The sequence below is a fragment of the Mesocricetus auratus genome, unplaced genomic scaffold (assembly GCF_017639785.1).
Source record: "Mesocricetus auratus isolate SY011 unplaced genomic scaffold, BCM_Maur_2.0 Super-Scaffold_4256, whole genome shotgun sequence".
Classification (NCBI taxonomy): Eukaryota; Metazoa; Chordata; class Mammalia; order Rodentia; family Cricetidae; genus Mesocricetus; species Mesocricetus auratus.
This window is the reverse complement of record NW_024429182.1, coordinates 17,212,325-17,232,520: the sequence shown is the minus strand read 5'-3', so window position 1 is coordinate 17,232,520 and position 20,196 is coordinate 17,212,325. Positions and strand designations below refer to the sequence as shown.

Below are 20,196 nucleotides of genomic sequence, written 5' to 3'. Positions count from 1 at the left end.
ACGGAACCTCTGCAAGAGCAGCAAATGCTCTTGACCAATGAGCCATCTCTCCCGTTCTTCACCTAATTGCCCATCACTGAGAAGTGATTTGTCCCGACAGATGCACAGTGGAAGAGGCAGAGGGTCGAGGAGTTTGCTGTGAGGGTCCGTCTCCTAACAGTGTCAGAAGCAACACTGTGACGTCTCACCAACATGACAGCCTGGACAGGAGCTGAACAAAGACAACAACAATAGACATGCTAACGTGGGCAGAGGGAAAGCCCGTGAGGCCTCAACCCTACACAAAAAACTAGAGGCGAAATTCTGAGAGCAGGAGAAATCGTCCCCGGGGGAAGAACACACCAACTGGTTATCTAACACCAAATGGTCAGCCTGGAAATATACATACAAGTAATAGTGCATAGTCTGAGCAGGTCGTATTTATGTCCTTAGGAACACATATGTATGTATATTATATATACTTATGTAACAACAGTTAGTGAAAAAAGAGGCCATGAATTTGAAAGATATCAAGGAGGGGTATACGGGAGAATTTACAGAGGAGAAGAGCGAAGGGCAAAATGAGGTATTTATATTATAATCTCAAAAAATAAATCGCTAAAAAATTAATGATTTAATTTCTCCTTGGCATCAGTATTCAGAAGCAAAGAGAATAAGAAGTAAGTTGTTTTTCCTCTCACTTTTCTATCACTATAAGTGAAAAGCACAAAGAAAGTAGTTTCCATTGTCCTTCTGCTCGGTGGAGTTGACTGGCTTTGCAGGTTTATGACTCTAAACATCTAAGAGGTAACACAGTCATTTACCTAGTAAATCTGGCTAATATTTAAAATTACTCTTCTGTTCTAACCAATGCTGACAGTTCCAAAGACATTTCTGCTCACAGTTGTGAGTTGACTGTGTCAGAAATGTCGTCAGATATGTCTGTGTCTTTCCACAATGTCAGATTTCACTGAACAGTAATAAATATGCAAGCTGTGCTGATTTTGTTGGCTGTAACTAACCAGAGAATCCTGATTTCACTCAATAATATGGCCACTGACAAACACAGATTCTCTTTTTTTCTCTTTCTTTCTTTCTTTTTTTGTGTTTTGATACAAGGAGGATCTCTGTGAGTTCGAGGCCAGCCTGGTCTTCAGATCAAGTTCTAGAATAGCCAGGGATACACAGAAAAACCCTGTCTTGAAATCATCCCCTCCTCAAAAAAAAAAAGAATATGAACAATTATAAAGTACAATGACAACTCTGCCACATTTTACCAAACTCAAATATGAGTGTCGAACACAGATGTCACTTAGCAAACTCTGAATGTGAGTGTCTGAACACAGATGTCACTTACCAAACTCAAATGTGAGTGTCTGAACACAGATGTCACTTACCAAACTCTGAATGTGAGTGTCTGAACACAGATGTTACTTACCAAACTCAAATGTGAGTGTCTGAACACAGGTGTCACTTACCAAACTCTGAATGTGAGTGTCTGAACACAGATGTTACTTACCAAACTCTGAATGTGAGTGTCTGAACACAGGTGTCACTTACCAAACTCTGAATGTGAGTGTCTGAACACAGATGTCACTTACCAAACTCTGAATGTGAGTGTCTGAACACAGATGTCACACCTGCAGGTGAGATTGCTGGTGTCAGCCTTTCTCTTGGCTTCTGCACAGGCTCTGACAGTGTCCCTGCTGTCCCTGCTGCAGTAGGCAGAACAACTGTGGGCAAGATGATTCCCTCACCGATGTCCCCTAGCTACTCAGGCTGACAGTGTTGACTTCTCATCGCTGTCACGCACCTCATGTCTCATTTTCTGGTGGATGTTTCTGTCTCTAGTGCCAAGCTTTCCTGTGAGGATATACTTTTATCCCTGGGTTTAAAACTGAATAGCATCTCTGTTTCTCTTCTTTGTTTCCAGTTGCTGTCTTTAAAATAGTAGTTGGGCTTCCCTTAATTCCACATCCTCTCTAATTGAGATGGAAACATGCCTGAAGTGTTTCAGTTGGAAAGGTGAGCATCCTGGTAATGATTGTAATTAAATCTTTGTCTATACCTGCTGCCATGGGCAATATGGTAAGTAAAGTCCATTCTTTTTTTTGTTTTTGTTTTTGTTTTTTGTTTTTTGAGACAGGGTTTCTCTGTGGCTTTGGAGGCTGTCCTGGAACTTGCTTGGTAGTCCAGGCTGGTCTCGAACTCACAGAGATCCACCTGCCTCTGCCTCCCGAGTGCTGGGATTAAAGGCGTGTGCCACCAACGCCCGGCCTCTGGTAAAGTCCATTCTTATTATGTAAGCTGTGATGCCCTGATTATAAGAGCTGCTAAGTGTTAGCTGCTTCAAAAACGAAATATATAGATGTCTACCATTGCTGCTGCATACTTTTGTGGATACTGGTGTCATACTGACCCTGGAACCACCTGTACAAGAAGGCTTAAAGTGTCTGGCTTGCAGGAATCTGTTGGCACTTTAAACGTGCATATTGTCAGAGCAGTTTGACATTCTTCACACATTTGTAGTGTCCTTTGTGTTATATATAAGTGCATGTTTACTTACTATTTCCTGCAGTATAATTTTTAGCATTTATGACCCCCCACTGTGTGTGTGTGTGTGTGTGTGTGTGTGTGTGTGTGTGTGTGTGTGTGTGTGTAAGGACTGACCCAAGGTCTCAAGGATGTTAGGTAAGTCCTTTACCACTGAGCCCAGCAAGTAGATTTCCTACCCATTGTCTAACCTTAATCTTTTTTTGTTTTTTCCTGTGAAATTCTAAAGCACCAAACTCCTCCAACATGGAGATGTGAGGTTTAGAGAATCCTTGTCTTCCAGGCCAGGTCTGAATAAAATCTGATTCCTTGGAGTAGCATGTCTCTAGACACCCTAAAAAAATGGTTGGTAGTGTTTCGGGGTTTTTTTTTTTCTACCTTCCTGGTGGTCTGGTTTCAGACTATTTTGTAACCTGTTTTGTGATGTTGCAACAGGAACAATGGGGAAGCACAGTTGGGAGGGGACAGGCTGGGGAAGGCAGGTCCAGAGCCCTGCAGCAGTCAAACCTGTTGGCGACAACAAAAAGAACATGTGTGTGTTTATATACTTTGTTACTAGATATATTCCTCTATTACTAGAGGTGCTGGTGGTTCCTCTCACTCCTCTGCCCCTTCATAGTGAGGTTCACTCCCAACTTACCTATAGAGTTTCCAGACACTGATCCATGGTGGGATAAACCTCGCCTTCACTGTTGCTGGGACACAGGGTCAAGGTGCCAGCTTCTACTTCCACCTTCCTCTAGTTTCCTGGCAGGTCAAGTGCTCCCTCCAGCTTCCTTAAATCTGCCCTCTTCTACTCCCCCACTCTGCTCCTTGCAACCCTCAGTTCCTGCGGGACTCCCCCCTGTGCCTTACAGTGCCTCCCAATAGGGGCCTGAAGGACAGAAGAAAGTGGGGACCAGAGAACCAGCTTGCCATGTCTGTCGTCACAAACGCCAGCAAGCAGTGATGGGGACTGAGTCATCAAGCTGAGCTTTATGGAGAGGCAGTGTGTTAACACCACAGAGATTTGCCTCACATTTCATCTCTAGACAGCAGGACAAAGCCATTCCAAAGGCCTTGCCCCTCTGATGAAGCGGTCCAGCCTCATCACTGAGCTTGCCCCTCTGATGAAGTGGTCCAGCCTCATCACTGAGCTTGCCCCTCTAATGAAGTGGTCCAGCCTCATCACTGAGCTTGCCACCTTTCCCCTTATCATCTCCTGTACCTCTCTCTCACCCATGTATCTCTGGACAGCTGGGTTCAGGACTCCGCACACTGCGTCTGGTAGTGACTGTTGGCATCACTTCTGAGCTGCTCCGGGTGCCACCTGAGCTAGGGAATGAACTCAGAACAAGCAAGCCATTAATAGTGTACTTGCTGGGCCGCTAGTAACATATACATGAAGATTCCTTTCATGGCCTCTTACTGTGGAAATACATCCCTCCCATTATCTGTCTTTCAGAGAAGATGCCATGGAACTCGGAAGAAGACACACATGCTGAAACCAAAGACATGTGTGGACTGTTTACACGGCTACCAGGATGAGGAGAGAGAGTGCCCCACCCAAGGCGGAGTGTGAGCATGAGACCACACTGGTTCCCACCTGCAAGTTTCACACCTGGCCTGAGGATAGCCAGGTCCCGTTGTCCGGAGGCAGTAGCTCGGTGTTCTAACTGTCCGTTAGTGGGCTAGCCTCTGATCCGGGACAGTGACACTTCTCTATCCAGATTGTCCACCTACTTCTTCTTAGTTTATAAGGCATATTGGGCTAGAAACATAGATTAATGGGATTGGAATGCAAGACTGTTTTTTGTTTGTTTGTTTGGGGGGGTGTCCTTTTTTAAAATAATGTGTTTAACTTTATTTTATGTGCGTTGGTGTGAGGGTACGAGATCCCCTGGAACTGCAGTTACAGACAGTTGGGAGCTGCCATGTGGGTGCTGGGGATTGAACCTGGGTCCTTTGGAAGAACATCCAGTGCTCTTAAACACTGAGCCATCTCTCCAGCCCAAGAGAGGGGGTGTCTTTTTTAACATGGGTGTGCAGGGGGCAAGCCCTGAGCTCCAGTGACGGGGCCTTTGTGTGGGTACACCTATGACGAAGCTGCCTCTGTCCCTGAGTGACCTTCGCGGTGTGAATCACTTGCTTGGCTGCCTATCCCAGCTCTGCCTGCTACAATGAATGGAGTCCTTAGCTGCGAGGCATGGGAACCAACTGCCATTTTGAGCTTGCTCTGCCAGAAGGCAGAGCAAGAGGAGACTACTGAAAAGGAAAGACTATTGAAAAGGAAAGAACAGTAAGCAGTCATCCACAAAACTATCTGGACCTCACCCACTGGGCAATCCCGGCTGGTTTACCCCAGAGGAAAAAGGCTCTTGTATAACTCAAGTGGAGAGATATGTAGCTTTGCTATGGGGATTAGAGCTCCAGTGTGCAACACACACTAGTCAACAAAGTATTTTTAAAACAAAATAAGGCTGCAAAGATGTCTCATGTTCCATTCCCCATCTAGTCTCCTCTGGCCGGTGTCTAATGAGGCCAAGACAAGCTAAGGACTGAGTACCTTCTAATGTCATTGCTTCCTGGCTACTTCCATCCTTCCTTGTCAGGGACAGGAATAGAGAGCCTTTAGCAGCCCTTGTCTTCAAAACGCTGTCCCAGGTTAGCTCTTTGGAGGCCCCTGGTATGGGAAGTTGACACAACTGCTCCATACACACTACGGGTGTTTTCACCCCACCCATGAAGGCTGAATCGGGAGGGTAAACAGGACATTCTACAGACCCCGGACCACTTGCTGCTGTCTGCATGGCAGAGTGCCAGGGCATCTCCAGAAGACACGGAGAGGCTTTCTTCCCCGGTAGCTTTGTCTTGGAGAGTAGTGGAGTGGGAAACTGGATCGGCCAGTTGATGAGATATGTTAGGGCCTCTTAGGACTTGAATGTAGGATGGTTTGGTCCATTTAAACTTTGCCTCAGGGAATCCGTTGGACACTCCAGCAAAATGAAACTGAGATGATCTCCTTTCTCAGGGAAGTAATTTTCCCAGATGCCTATTATGATCAACACGGCATTATTTTAGAGTAGAGAAGCCACAGAGGCCAGATGCAGGCCGACTGACTGTTCTTAGCTCCTCTGAGAACCCAGAGGCTGAGAGGAGGCTGGTGTACCCAGGGCCAGAGACAATGTCTCCACCCGTTCCCAGGAAGGAAGTCTTCACACATGGTTTCATCTCCTACAGCCCCTTCCTGTAGGTCTCGGGCCCTGACTTGACCAGACTGCTTGTGCTTGGTCAACCCCAGCAGCTAGGACAGGGAAAAAAACAGAGTCCCAAAGCCAGGACTGGACTCGCTACCTTCCGGTGTTCTGTTGATGGGTGTGTGCTTAACTATGGTGAGAATGTTTGCATACAGAGCCTGCATGGTGACCTACTTATTCCCGTGCCTGCAACATTGGCTGAGCAGTTAGGCTGAGAGAATGACAATCAAGAGATGTGTGTTCTAAATCTCTGTAGTGGAGCACAAAGGGCAGGCGACTCAGTTTGACTCTGTGTGTGTGTGTGTGTGTGTGTGTGTGTGTGTGTGTGTGTGTGTGTGTGTGTGTGTGTATGTGTCCTGCCTTTAGACCAGGACCTCTTCTTGTTATATCCTAATGAAAAGTGATTTTGGTCTAGTCTTTGCTTGATGTCCAGTTGAAGAGGGTTTGCAGCTGCTCAGAAATGCCCAGAGGGCCAACACAGGGCAGAAACTCTGCAATGTCCTCTGAGGACAGTGTTATTGAGATACTGCTTAACTCTCGGTGTTGTCATGAGCAGCCCATCCTTTGCGGATAAGGAACAAAGCTAATGCCTGAGAGTTGTGGTTAGAACAGGCACCAGAGTGCCTGGATTCTGGTCCCAGTTGCCATCAGGACAACAGGCTGCATTATTTTTAGGGCCATGGATCAGAGTGATCTAGAGTAGGAAATGACTGTCCGTGGTTTGGGGAGCTCAGAGTAGGGTTTCCACTTTGCTCTAAAATTTTTCTTGCCTTCTGTGACTGAAGGGCTGAAGCTCCACCGAGGTTTTTCTGCGCAGGCTATGATCAGATCTCGTCTGTGGGATGTTTTTAATAAACATGGTCAGAGGTAGCTTTGTCCCGACTCAGAGATATCCTTGTTTAAAGACTGACTCTGTGACTGGCCTGGGGATTCATTAGAAAGAACAGACAGCATTCAGGAGGTAAGAACACAGAGTGGAGAAAGCTGTTTGAGAAACTCTTACCTCTGCTTGTGAAGGACACAGAGAAGCTGTACAGTGTGTGTGGCATCTCCAACTTCAACTAAATTCTGTAGCCTCTGAGGATCTATTGTTTACAGGTGTGCCCTAGGGCACTGTACAATTTCTCCCATGGCTTCAAGTAGGAAGGAATTAGTACATCCAAGATCCTGGTATCCTTCCCCTTCAGGGAAAAGGCAGATTTTTATCCCCAAACTGAAGAAGACACCATGGCAACAGGAGAGTGTCCCTCACACCTCCCCATGATGGACCCTGCCTGCCGAGGACTCCTCAAATGCTTTGTCCTGAGCAGTTTTCTCCTATTTGAGCTGCAGCTCACTGACCTTGCAGTCACCAAGCCTGGAAAAGGCAGCCACCCCTGTTCCAGACAATTAGCTGTCACTGCTCAGCTTCCTGTCCTTTTACAGAACAGCATAGAAGTTCATATTTGAGGTCACAACAAGAGCCCAGACAACCATGAGGTCCTTTGAAAACATGGCCACGATCATGAGTTCCATGCTGGCCTTGTTATCGGATTGGGCAATCCATCAATAGTGAAGGCATACGGACAGCAATCCTACATCTTTACCAACAACACTCCAGGACTCGAGGCCATCTACCTTATATGCTCCGTGCTCTGGGCTTAGTGAGTGCATTAGGATCTAGTCTCACATGTCCTGAAGAACTGTCTGAGAGCTGTGAGTCTCCTCCCGCCATCCACTCTGATGAAGTGGCAGAGCCGTTCCAGTGCTCTGGGACTTTCCTACACAACCTTCGAAGACAAGTGTACAGAGGGCGCCCCACCATGTGTCTCCTTAGGAAACAGAGTCTCTGGAACTGTATGCAGTTGAGCTGGGAGGCCTAAGCCTTGCAAACACCTTTGGCATTGGAGTCTCTGGGAAAGCATTTCCCCTCAGTCTTGGATTACTCTTCAGTCTCTCTAGAAAAGTATTAATGAATGGGCCTGAGAACACTGTGTCCACCATAGGTTCGTAGAAACACAATTCCTGTAGCATATTTTTCTAGGTATGTTTTTATATTTACTTATTTTTGAGTGTATGAGTGTTTTGCCTGCATGCATGTATCTGTGCCATGTGTGTGCCTGCCACCATTGAGAGAAGAAGGCAATGGATCTTCCAGGAATGGAGTTACAGACACTTAGGGTCTACCCTGTGAGTGCTGCCTATCAAACCTGGGTCTTCTACAAGAGTAGCCAGTGTTCTTAATTATTGAGCCCTTGTTCCAGCCCCCTCGTCTTTAATTTTAGGAATTACATCTATTTATTTGCTTATGGGGGAGCATGTGTGCCACAGTGTACACGTGGCGGTCAGAGGACACTTGATGGGGGATACTTCTCTCGTACCAGGTGGATCCTAGGCATCCAACCAAGGTCATCAAGCTTGGTGACAAGAGCCTTGACCCACTGAGCCATCTCACTGGGGGTTCCTACTGGTGGGAGAAAAGTTTGATGTGCCCCGCCCCCACTCCACACACACCCCCAATCCGCCACCCTCACATGAATTGGAGGCTTGTACACAAACACCCAGCATCAAAGAGAAGGTCAGTTTGGTAAACATATTTGACCAAAAAGCTGAAAAACTGGTGACATTCCATGGAGATGAGAGACGGCAGACAGAGCCAGCACCTGTGGTTTATAGTCTCTGCCTTTTCTCTTAGGAATTATAAAACAATAGCCGAGTGATTTATTTAGCTCACTTGTTCAAAAATCATTCTTTCAAACCTCCTCCTTTTTAGAGAGAGAGAGAGAGAACAGATTAACAGCTTGTGGATTATTGCTCTGTCCCTTTCTAAGCTATTTCAATGAAAAGAATTAAATGCAATAAATATGCACCGACCTAGTGTTACATCTAGGGGTCTTAGTCGAGTTTGTTTTCTCTGCCAGTTAAAGAATTAAAAGGCAGGGAAATCCTCAAGTGAGACAGGAGCAGCAGGGAAATCCTGCAACACGGAAATAGAGTCCACAGGTGAAGAAAGGGCTTTAATCGGGTGAGGGGGCATCACAAGCATGGCGAGAAAGACCCTCTGCCAAGCAGATGCGGGTTTGGGAGTCTGAAAGTCCAGTCTCCCCTTGAGAGCTAAGACTATGTCTTTGAATGGTCTTCCTCCCTTAATAGGCTTGGTCAGCTTAAACAAAGGCACAGTGGCTGATTAGCCCATAACTGTTGTGAAAACACATCCTGATCCAGCCTTGAACTCATAGGGCTGGTCCAACAGCAAGGGGGGAGATTCCTACTGGTGGGGGAAAAACCTCTTGGGCCTTTGCTTTAAGCTGCCAGGCTTTTTGTTTCAAGTCAGGAGATAAAGAAACTAGGCTAGCTATCCTGGAAATTTGATGTCTTTATTACCTTGTCATGGTCCCCCTGCTTTAAAGGAATCTAGCTCCTTGTCCATCGCTAGGACAGACGCAGACGCTGTGGTGAACTGTGCTGGACCCTTCCCTTCTGGAGTGTACTGTGTGAGGGAAGGAGGGAGAAGAAACAAGAGGCCACAATGCAGCGGACAGCGTTGTCTCCACCCGGGAGGTGAGGAGAGAGATACGAGAGAAAGGTTTCCTGGATGAAGAACTCTCCCAGGGTGAGACTTTCCTGAATACAGGGGAGTGGGGATAGTGTATCAAAAGGAGAAGAGTGGCCGGGCGTTGGTGGTGCACGCCTTTAATCCCAGCAGAGGCAGGCGGATCTCTGTGAGTTCGAGGCCAGGCTGGACCGACAGCCTCCAAAACAATACAGAGAAACCCTGTCTCATAAAACAAACAAAAAAAAAAAAAAAAAAAAAAGGAGAAGAGTGAGCGGGAACCAGAACCTCTGTTTCTGCTACAAGTACGGGCCTTAAAAGAGGAGTAAAGACAGATGAAGCCCTTCCTGTGGAGACTGAGGGGTCACTTAGGATCAACGCACTCAGAGGAAAACCTAAAGAATTCTCAAGCAGCCAGTGGCACTGTCAGAGATGGATGCAGGGATTCTCAGTGACAAAAAAGACAAAGACATCACCTGTGCAGTGACGCAGGCAATCAGTTCCCTAGGAATGTCAGTGGCCCGGACTTTATGAGACACTAGAGTTGGGCAGGGTGGACACTGAGCTGTGTGGATGAAGAACACCCAGCGTGCCCCTGTGGGGAAATTAATCAGTAAGCAGGAGTGGTAGGAGGAAACAGGTGACACACGGGAGGCCCGGACAAGCTGGAGAAAGAAGGCGTGACAATGCACACGCAACAGCCTAGGCAGCACTCGGCAAGTGAATTTGTGACCCTCCCTTTAAACCAACATGGCCTTATACTCCTATTTTTTTCTTTTCTCTTTGGGGGCATACCACCAGCTCCCAAATAGTCAAATGGAGGCTCATTCTGTCTTATGAATGCCCAGCCTTAGCTTGGCTTATTTCTAGCCAGCTTTTCATAACTTAAATTGCCCTGGCTACCTCTTGCCTCTGGGCTCTTATCTTTCTCTATGCTATATACCCTTCTTTACGTCTTACTCCATGATTTGTGGTGTAGCTGGGTGGCTGGCCCCGATGTCCTCCTCTCCTCCTTTTCTTGCTCCTTGATCTTCTCTTCCCAGATTTCTCCTCCTATTTATTCTCTCTGCCTGTCAGCCTCCTCCTATCCCTTCTCCTGCCTCACCATTGGCTTTCAGCTCTTCATCAGACCAATCGGGTGCCTTAGGCAGGCAAAGTAACAACACAGCTTCACAGAGTTAAACAAATGCAACATAAAAGAGTGCAACACAGCCAGGTGGTGGTGGCACATACCTTTAATCTCAGCACTCAAGAGGCAGAGGCAAGCAGATAGATCTTTGTGAGTTCAAGGCCAGCCTGGTCTGTAAAGCAAGTTCCACATTACAGGGTCCAAAGCTACAGAGAAACCCAGTCTCGAATAACAAAACAAAAAAGAATCCAACACATCTTTACATCATTTTTAATTGTTTATTTTTACTTTATGTGCATTGGTGTTTTGCCTGCATGTAGGTCTGTGTGAGGGTGTCAGATCTTGGAGATACAGGCAGTTGTGAGCTGCCATGTGAGTGCTGGGAATTGAACCCACGTCCTCTGGAAGAACAGTCAGTGCTCTCACTGCTGAGCCATCTCTCCAGCCCACATCTTTACATCATTAAACAAAAGTTTCACAGCATAAACAAAGGTAACATATCTTCAACTAATATTCTATAACACTCCTAGGGAAAAAAAACAATGAGTTTCTAGTCAAAGGATAGGTGGGGTACGGTGGTGCATGCTGGTAATTCCAGAATGTGTGGGTAGAGGTAAGAGGAGCAGAAGTTCAAAACCAGTCTTGGTTACTTAGTGAGTTTAAGGCCAGTCTGGACTACTTGAGACCCAGTCTTAACTCCTCCCTCCCAAAAGAATAGGTGGGTGTTCCAATCCTTTATACTACTGGGACCTAATGGGATGATCCTCCAAAAGGCATTTAAGACTGCCTCGTCAAAAACTTAATATTTAACAGAGTTTCTGACTGCTCCCTCCTGCTGGCTTCTGCCCCTATCCTCATGGTTTGAGAGGGAGAAACACAGCCCAGGGCAGAAGACACACAGGCAGGTAAGAGTCTAGTCTCCATCAATTCAGTGTAAGTACTGCTTGCCTGTTGTTCTGTTGAGCTGCTTCACCCTGCTTGCAGTGGTGCCCTGGCTTTGGCACTTTCCTAAGAATCATTACAGTGCCATGTCCCCTGGCTGATAAGCCATGCCATCCATCTCCATAAATATAATCCCTCTGACAAAAACACTGACCTCTGACCAAATGCCTGTATTTCACTAGGAACTTGGAGGGGTTTTGCTTTGCTTTGATTTTTTTTTTTTTTTTTTTTGGTTTTTACGAGACAGGGTTTCTCTGTATTGTTTTGGAGGCTATCGGTCCAGCCCGGCCTCGAACTCACAGAGATCCGCCTGCCTCTGCCTCCCGAGTGCTAGGATTAAAGGCGTGCGCCACCACCACCCGGCGCTTTGATTTTTTTTGAAGACGGGGATTCTCTGTGTAGACCAGGATGGCCTTGCTATGTAGACCAGGATGTCCTTGAACTCACAGAGATCTGCCTGCTGCTGATTCCCAAATATTGGTATTAAAAGCATACAGGCCTATGCCTGGCTTCACTGCACTGCATAGTATGACTCCTTCTAGTGATCTCCTGATTAGAGAGATACATGACAGGACCAGAAACACTAGCTTAGTCTGTTGTTGTGATCTGTGAAACTCACATTTTCCATGGTGAACTAGAAGCCACCATCTTGGAAAACCCATAGAGTCAGGCAATATGTCTGGTCCCCAAATCGTCATCAAATGCTATTTACATTAGCCTTTAAATTTGCTTCTCTGTCTATATATATTTTTTTTCAAGACAGGGCTTCTCTATGTAACAGCCTGGTTGTCCCGTGTAGGTGAAAGTTTCTGTCCCACCAAGCTCCATAACTGTTTAGTCCCAAATAAACACCCAGAGGTTTATATTAATTATAAACTGTTTGGCTGATGGCTCAGGCTTCTTATTAAATAGCTCTCTCTTAATTATTAGCCCATTTCTATTAATCTATGTAGCTCCACGTGGTCTTTGCATACTGGAGAGTGTCTGGGCATCCTGCCTCCCTGGTGGCTGCATGGCGTTTCTCTCACTCCTATCTCCACTCCTCTTCCCAGAATTCTCCTGGTCTTGTTAAGAGAAGCTTCTTCTTTGAGAGAAGCCTTTCCGCCAGCCTGGTTCTAGAGCTGCATCAGTCCCAAATAAACACACAGGAGGCTATATTAATTATGAAGCTGTTGGCCTTACTTGTTTCTTACTAGCTAGCTCTGACTTAAGTAATTACCCCATAATTGTTAATCTAAGTATGTCTCTTACCGGAGAATAGTTCCAGGCTTCCTACCCCCATGGCGTTACATGTTGACTCTCTTGTTTCTCCTTCCCAGAATCCTCCTGGACTCCTAGTCCCTCCTATCTTGGTTCCCTATAGGCTCAACAGTACTTTATTGACAAATGCACAGGACTTCCCCCAACAGGTCTGGTAGCCCCACCTATACTTCCTGCCTGGCTACATCCTGCCTGTCCATTGGCCCGAAACAGTTTTAGTCATCAACCAATAAGGGAAACATATATTCATAGCATACAGGAGGACATCTCCAATCAGTCCTGGAACTCACTCTGTAGACCAGGCTGGCCTCAAACTCACAGAAATCTGCCTGCCTCTGCGTCCCAAGTGCTGGGACTAAAGGTGTGCGCCACCAATGCCCAGTTTAATTTGCCTTTGTCTAGTCACCTGGACTACTGTCTTGTTTTGGAATGGAGGTGGATAAATAGGACAGTAGGATCATCTGGAGAGTCCTAATATGTCATACTGGTCTATGCTTTATAATGAATAGAAAAAGCAACTGAGACATACTCCAAGATACTTCAAGCATGCCACTTTGAAAGAATTTTTATCTTGTCATTGTTTTATGACTGTGCCTTCTAGTGTCTGACACTTTCCCCATTTTGCATGTTCTTACATTGTACAGCCCTAATGTAGAAAACCAGATATATATATCTTGAGAAGCCCTGGCTAGAGTCATTTCCTCAGTAAGACTTCTTCTCTTCCTTATTGATTTATATATTTGCTATTCCAGCTAGGGGATCTTTATTCAACTGTCTCTGTCATTGCCTGTTGATTACCCTAAACTGATAAGTGCTAAGCATTGTTGGTGTTAGAATAGGTTCAGGGAGAGTAACACTGCCAATAATTGGCAAGCTACTGTGAAGTTCCCACGTGTATCCACTAGGCCAACAAGAACAACTTTACCTTTCAGTCAAAAAGAATAGTTAATTTGGAGAGTTCTAAGAAGCTTGGCAGTTAGAGAGCATTTTTTTTTCTTTTGGTTTTTTTGAGACAGTGTTTCTCTGTGAAACGGTCCTGGCTGTCTAGAACACACTTGGTAGACCAGGCTGGCCTCAAATTCACAGAGTTCTGCTAGCCTCTGCCTCCTGGGTGTTCCGATTAAAGGCATGCACCACCATGGCTGGGCTTAGAGGGCATTTCTAAGACTTATGAGAGTAGCTCTGGGTTTTTATTTGTTCCATTGTGGGCAGCAGGGTCTCGTGTACCTCAGGATGTCCTCTAACTCTGCTGTGTAACTGAAGACTACCTTAATTTCTAGTCCTTTTGCCTCTGCCTCCTGACTGCTTGCATTAGAGGTATGCACAGTGGCCTGTTTATACTGTGCTGGGGATAGAACCGGGCTTCGAGCATGCCGGGCATGAAAACAAGCACTCTACAACTGACTGGCACTACACTCCCAGCACCCAGGGTGCTTTTGCTTCTCCCATCAAAGGGTCAAGGCTGAGAGAATCTGTAGTCAGAGCAGCCCACAGTGGACCTGCAGAGGCTGAAGGGACTCTGGTCACTGGCCAGACTGCCTTTCTTTTCTTCTGACTCTTTGCTGATACTGCCCAATCTCTTGGAGATCTTTACAGGGAACACCAGTGCTGTGTGAAAAGATATTGCTTACTGTCTTGTAAGAGCCACACTCATAAGCCAGGCGGCAGTGACACAGGCCTTGAATCTCAGCACTCGAGGCAGAGGCAGGCAGATCTCTGAGTTTTACCCAGAATTCCTCTTCTGATCTGCCTCCCCACTTATTGTCCCAGTGTTATAGCTCTTCTAACAGAACCAGCCCCCTTTTATAACTTTATACTTCCATAGAAACTTTCTTCTCATAAGGCTCCAGCACTGGTCTTGGGTAACCAGGGTCTCTGAAATCCTTGGTAATGGTGCCTGGGATGGCAATTCATTTCCCTAGAGTAGAAAATACTGGGTCTCTCCATTCATTCACCAACATCAGGATTTTCCAAGGCTTGAGATACCCCATATGTTAGAGATGTGCAAAGAGGAGGCAGCAGCAATGGCCGAGCCCCCTAACTGCTCTCCTTGCTTCTCTTCCAGGCGAGGGCTTCCACAACTACCACCACGCCTTCCCCTATGACTACTCTGCCAGTGAGTACCGCTGGCACATCAACTTCACCACATTCTTCATCGACTGCATGGCTGCCCTGGGCCTGGCGTATGACCGGAAGAGAGTGTCGAAGGCCGCTGTCTTGGCCAGGATTAAAAGAACTGGAGATGGGAGCTGCAAGAGTGGCTGAGTTTGAGCCAAGCGTTGGTGGCGCACACCTTTAATCCCAGCACTCGGGAGGCAGAGGCAGGTGGATCTCTGTGAGTTCGAGACCAGCCTGGACTACCAAGCAAGTTCCAGGACAGCCTCCAAAGCCACAGAGAAACCCTGTCTCGAAAAACCAAAAAAAAAAAAAAAAAAAAAAAAAAAGAGTGGCTGAGTTTGGAGTCATCTGGGGTCCCATTCCAAAAATTTTCTGGTCGGAGGCTTAATGTTCCAGGATGCTAAAAGTGATTATCATAACCTGTTTCAGTACAGCGCAGCAATAAAACTCTCATTACTGGAAGGTCACACTGCTCTTGGTGCCAAGTGGACGGTCCCTCCTCTTTCTTCCATTTCTGCTAGTCTTTCGTTTCTGCGATCTTGTCGCCTTCCTCTGTCCTCTCACTGTCTCCCAAGCAGCTGCTCATCACCTTTCAAATTACTAGACAGCTTTCTAGAGTTCAGAAGTAAAGGTCTCTCCAGAGAGCCAGGTCCCTTGAGGAAATGGAACACATCTCTGGGGAAGACCAGTTGGTTTCCAAGAGCCCACATTTCGCTCAGTAGGAAGAGAAAAGATCTTTATTTGGCAGAAAGCTTGCAAGACAGGTAAAGAACCAGGGGTGAGTTAGCCTGCAGGGTAGAAGTCACAAATGACATTGGCTTTGAGCTGGAAATAAGCTACTAGCAGCATCTTTGGTGGCCTCTCCACACAGCCTGCTTCTTTCTGTCTTGAGTATGTGACAGCAGGGCATGCTGGCCATGCCTAAGCATAACAGCAAACACAAAGTCTCCGTCTAACTTAGAAGCATTTCCTTAGGAGGAAACACAGTCTGCGGGGAAAGGCTTATTGTTCATTCACAGCAAGCAAATTCCTTGTTTTGTGAAGCAAGAAGTCTGCAGGTTGGGTGTGTCCAGAATTGCTGAGAACATCTTTCATTTCTCTACTCTGACACATTCATGATGATCAGTTGCTGCTCTCACAGCAATAATCTATCTTTAAAATATTCAGGCATCCAAAAAGAATAAGCATGCTAGGTGCGGTGGCCCATGTCTTTAGTTCCAGCACTCAGGAGGCAGAGACAGGTGGATCTTTATGAGTTTGAGGCCAGCCTGACCCACAGAGCAAGTTCCAGGACAGCCAAGGCTATACAGAGAAACCCTGTCTTGAAAAAACAAAAACAACAACAACAAAAGCACTTCAGAAGGTAGTGCTGAGACAACCCAAAATTTAAGGTGAATGTGTAAGTCCCTAAAAATGTTCCCACCCTTCACCTCTGACAGGGGACCCTGAGGAAACCGAATCGGGGGTAGGAGGAGCTAGGTTATCCTTTCTTTACATTGCTGGGAGGGTGTGAGGCCATTAGATAAGAAGCAGGGTCTACAGGCAGCCCCTGTGTGCTGGTGAACCAAGTTTGAAGCGGGGGCCTTTCATGAGCCCAGTTTCTCTGTGATGTGTCATTATCAAAAGACATCCTAGCTGGGCACAGTGGAACACACCTGTAAACCTGGCACTCTAGAGACAGAGGTAGGTTGATGAGGGGGTCACAAGCAGCCAGAGGGACACAGTTTCATGAAGCAGCTGACTGTTCAGAGTGGCATGTTAAACAAAGAACGTTATAAAAGAAGTTTTTCTCCTGAGTTTTCTCGTAGCCCTACTTCAGTCTCTGAATTATAACTCAGACAGATCAGCGTGGCATGTGAACAAATTTGCCATCGTTTTCTGTGCTGTCAGCTCTAAAGCTAATTGTACTGACGTGACTTTGTGGGGTTGGTTCCCCCCACACACACCCATTTTTCTTTTGGTGTTTGAAGGCCGGATTCCCCTGTGTAACCTTGGCTGTCCTGAAACTCACTATGTAGACCAGGCTGGCCTTGAACTTAAAGGTCCACCTGTCTCTGCCTCCTGAGAGCTGGGATTAAAGGTTTGTGCCACCACCAACCTGACTGTACTGTTTGGGAAGCTTTGGGACTTCAATAGAGTCTCCAGGGTCCTGCCTCTGTGGCCCACCACTCTATCCATGTCCTGAACCTTTTTTTTTTTTTCTTTTTCTTTTTTGAATTTTCAAGACAGGGTTCCTCTGTGTAACAGCTGTCCTAGAACTCACTCTGTAGACCAGGCTGGCCTCAAACTCAGAGATATCCCCCTGCCTCTGCCTTCCCAGTGCTGGGATTAAAGGTGTGCGCCACCAACGCCAGCTGCATCCTGCACTTTTAACTGTCAAAAGGAAGACTGAGTCACACCCCAGCAACCGACCCTTCCTGAGAGCAATGTGAAGCTAAACTGGCAGCAGGAAGCAGAGTCCTAATGGCATCAAATCAAAGCTGACACCACGGCCTGAGGAAATGTCAGAGCTCCATGACTCAGAGGCTCACAAAGGCTCCACATGGAGATCCTGGGAGAGGCTGAGAGCAGAGGGGGAGACCTGCCAGGGAGAGCAATTCTTACCTGGCAGCCCAGGCTGGGCAGTCAGTTCCTGTCTACAGAATGTCTGCCCCCAAAGAACAAAGAGTCCCCCTAAGAATGCTGCTGCCTCTGACAGAGAGAAAAGGAAGCCAACCAGGGTCTTCATGTTCCTAGAACAGGGAGGACTTCCTGGCCACAGCAGGGACAGGTGGGGGCTTCTTTTGTTTTGTTTTTGCTTTGTCTACTTGATCTGTGAAGGCAGACTCGATGGTTTGCGGGAACTCTGTATTCCTGCAATAGCTTCCAGACCAGCATCTTGGCTTCTAAGAGCTGCTAGAACAATCTCTGTCGTTCGCTTCACTTTCTAACCTAAGGCTGCCCTCATTCTCGATGACATCATGACTTAGAACTATTCTGAAGGTGGATATCAGTCACTGAGAATGCCCCCCCCAATCGGGCTGCAGAGATGGCTCAGCCGTTAAAGGCTAGACTTACAACCAAAAATGTAAGAGAACGCCCCCATCAAAGGTTATCACACCGAAACTTAATTTGATAGTGACATTTATTTAATCCTCTAAGACCTGGCTTTCTAAGTGCACACACACACACATACACACACACACACACACACACACACACACTGTTTTAACTACTTTATTTGAAACAAATCAGCATACTCTGGTTTTTTTGTTTGTTTGTTTTATTCAAGACCATAGATTAAGGAAGCACTGATGAAAGCCAAGCCTTTGGTTAGAGGAAACACTCAGTATTCTCTAAATTCTAGTGTTGTGTAGTCTACCATCTCAAGGATAAAGAAAACAAAGACTAAAAATATGCCAAAGGCAGACACTTTAACCTGGAGTCTAAGAAGGCACTCGCCACCAAGGGAAAGTCAATACAGCAAGCTCTACGTTGGCAAAGGAGGTGGAGGCCATGACACGGGTCTAAATACAACTGTGTTTAGACTGGGAAATGTATGTTGCGTCTAGTAGACTAGAGGACAGCAGGATAACATCGATGAGCTGTCTAGTCAGCTGCTGCGTGGCAAGCTAGGGGAGGCATCATTTACCGCATCAGCCGCAGGTACATGACTGACAGAACTGAGTTCCCCTGGAGAAAAGCAGCAAGAGAGCGAGGGGTCTGCTGTGGTGTGTCTCCAGAACCTTGACTTTGCCCCCTGTGCTGAGCAGAGGACAGAGGACTTGTGCAAGCATCTCGGTATATCCATTACCGTCCAGTTATACGAAGAAGCGAAGCCTTGGGAACAGACGGTGGGAGGCTGGGCTCACGCCATCATCTGCACAAGCCGCCTTTCTTCTTCAAGAACCCAACTTGCTCTAACTTCACGTCTATCTTAATATCCAGCCACCCCTGAGGCTTAGGCCATACTCTCAAATCACAGAAAAACCAGGTTATTCCTTCTCTGCTTTTCTAACTGAAGCCTGCTGTCCTGTAAAGCACTTGCTCAAGGCCAGCTTTCTCCTTGAGGGGAGCATGGAGATAGCAGAGAGTGGACTCAGGACCTTGTACACTCGAGGCAAGGGCCCCGCCACTGAGTCACATCACCCAGCCGCAGTTTTCTCTTATAAAAATATCCCCCCGAACCTAAATGGTCAGTACTCAGTGAAATCATGAGATGACACCATGTGTTTCCCGTTCCCTTTGTGCTTCCAACTGTTGGAAATGTCCCAGGAGTGGGAGCATGTTAAATATTCATGGCGCAGGTAACTAGTTGCTCTGTACACTCACAGGGGCAAATACCTCAGGCAATGACTACAGGCTACAAGGAGCTGGGACTATCTTGGAGATACAAACTCCTCTCTTCCTTGCAAATCTCAGGTCTGCTCCTCTGCCACTCTTCTCCAGACCCATGTCATAAGGGGCTCTCAAAGGGGGCTTGATGCTCAGTGCTGGAGTTCCTGCCCGGCACGCACAGGGCTCTGGGCTCAACACCCATCGCCACAGTAAAACAACACAACAGCAAAAACCACACTGGGGGCATGGTGTGCTGTGTCAGCTCACAGAGATTTGGGCTCAGATAGGATCTTGGGGGGGGGACCAAAGGAACATCTGCTTCTTGGCCACTTTGCACAGGGAACAGTGAGTGACCAGGGCTGTAAGACCTGTGAACAAGAACAAATGAAGGTTAAAGGCAGAGAAGCGCCCAGAATGACTCAGGGCTCCATACTTTCCCCTTTCTTAGAAAATTCTGGAGGGCAGCAGAATTCCCCTGTAGCCTGTGACTTCTGACACATACACATACTTAAACTGAAGTGGATCTCACAGCACAAAATTAGCTATATTAAAGCGAGCACTGCTGTGACATTTAGTACGTTCATAATAATGGGCAACCACAACCTTTAGTCCTGAATTATTTTCATCCCCCCAGAGAAAACCCATGCCCATTCAACAGTGGTGCCCCACAACTCCAGCTCAACGCAGCCTCCCATGCCTTGTAATGAGCAGTAACTAGGATTTACGTACTGGTGATATTTCATGGAGCCACACAGCCTGTGGTATTCTGCGGACTTCTCCCATCGTGTCTTTCCGGGTACTCATTCACACTGCAATGCCCATCAGTACCTCATTGCCTTCTGCTAATCAATACTGGGCTGCAGTGTGTGCCCCACTGAAGTACCCTTTGTTGGTGTACAGTCGTCTGAATCTTCTGGTAAGTGAAATGTGTTGCTATTATTTCTGTGCAAATATTTGAGAACCTGCTTCCAGCATTCTCCGTACACAACCAGGAGTGGATTTCATTGCTCATAAAGTAACTCTTTGTTTTTGTGGGAACATCGAACTTACTGTCACAGCGGCTGCACGCACCATTTTATACTCCCACCAGCTATCGCTGTCCCCCTGGAGTATTCATCTGTTCACACATC

The 20,196-nt window shown here is 46.7% G+C and overlaps 1 long non-coding RNA gene across 1 annotated transcript; it reads right to left on the bottom strand.

Moving 5' to 3' along the window:
* Positions 1 to 19,317: 19,317 nt before the first annotated feature.
* Positions 19,318 to 19,958, bottom strand: LOC121139947. The gene is made up of 2 exons (XR_005876730.1): positions 19,796 to 19,958; positions 19,318 to 19,434 (listed from the first exon to the last, which is right to left on the bottom strand). It is a non-coding gene; the product is annotated as an uncharacterized LOC121139947 (long non-coding RNA).
* Between the last annotated feature and the right edge of the window lie 238 nt (positions 19,959 to 20,196).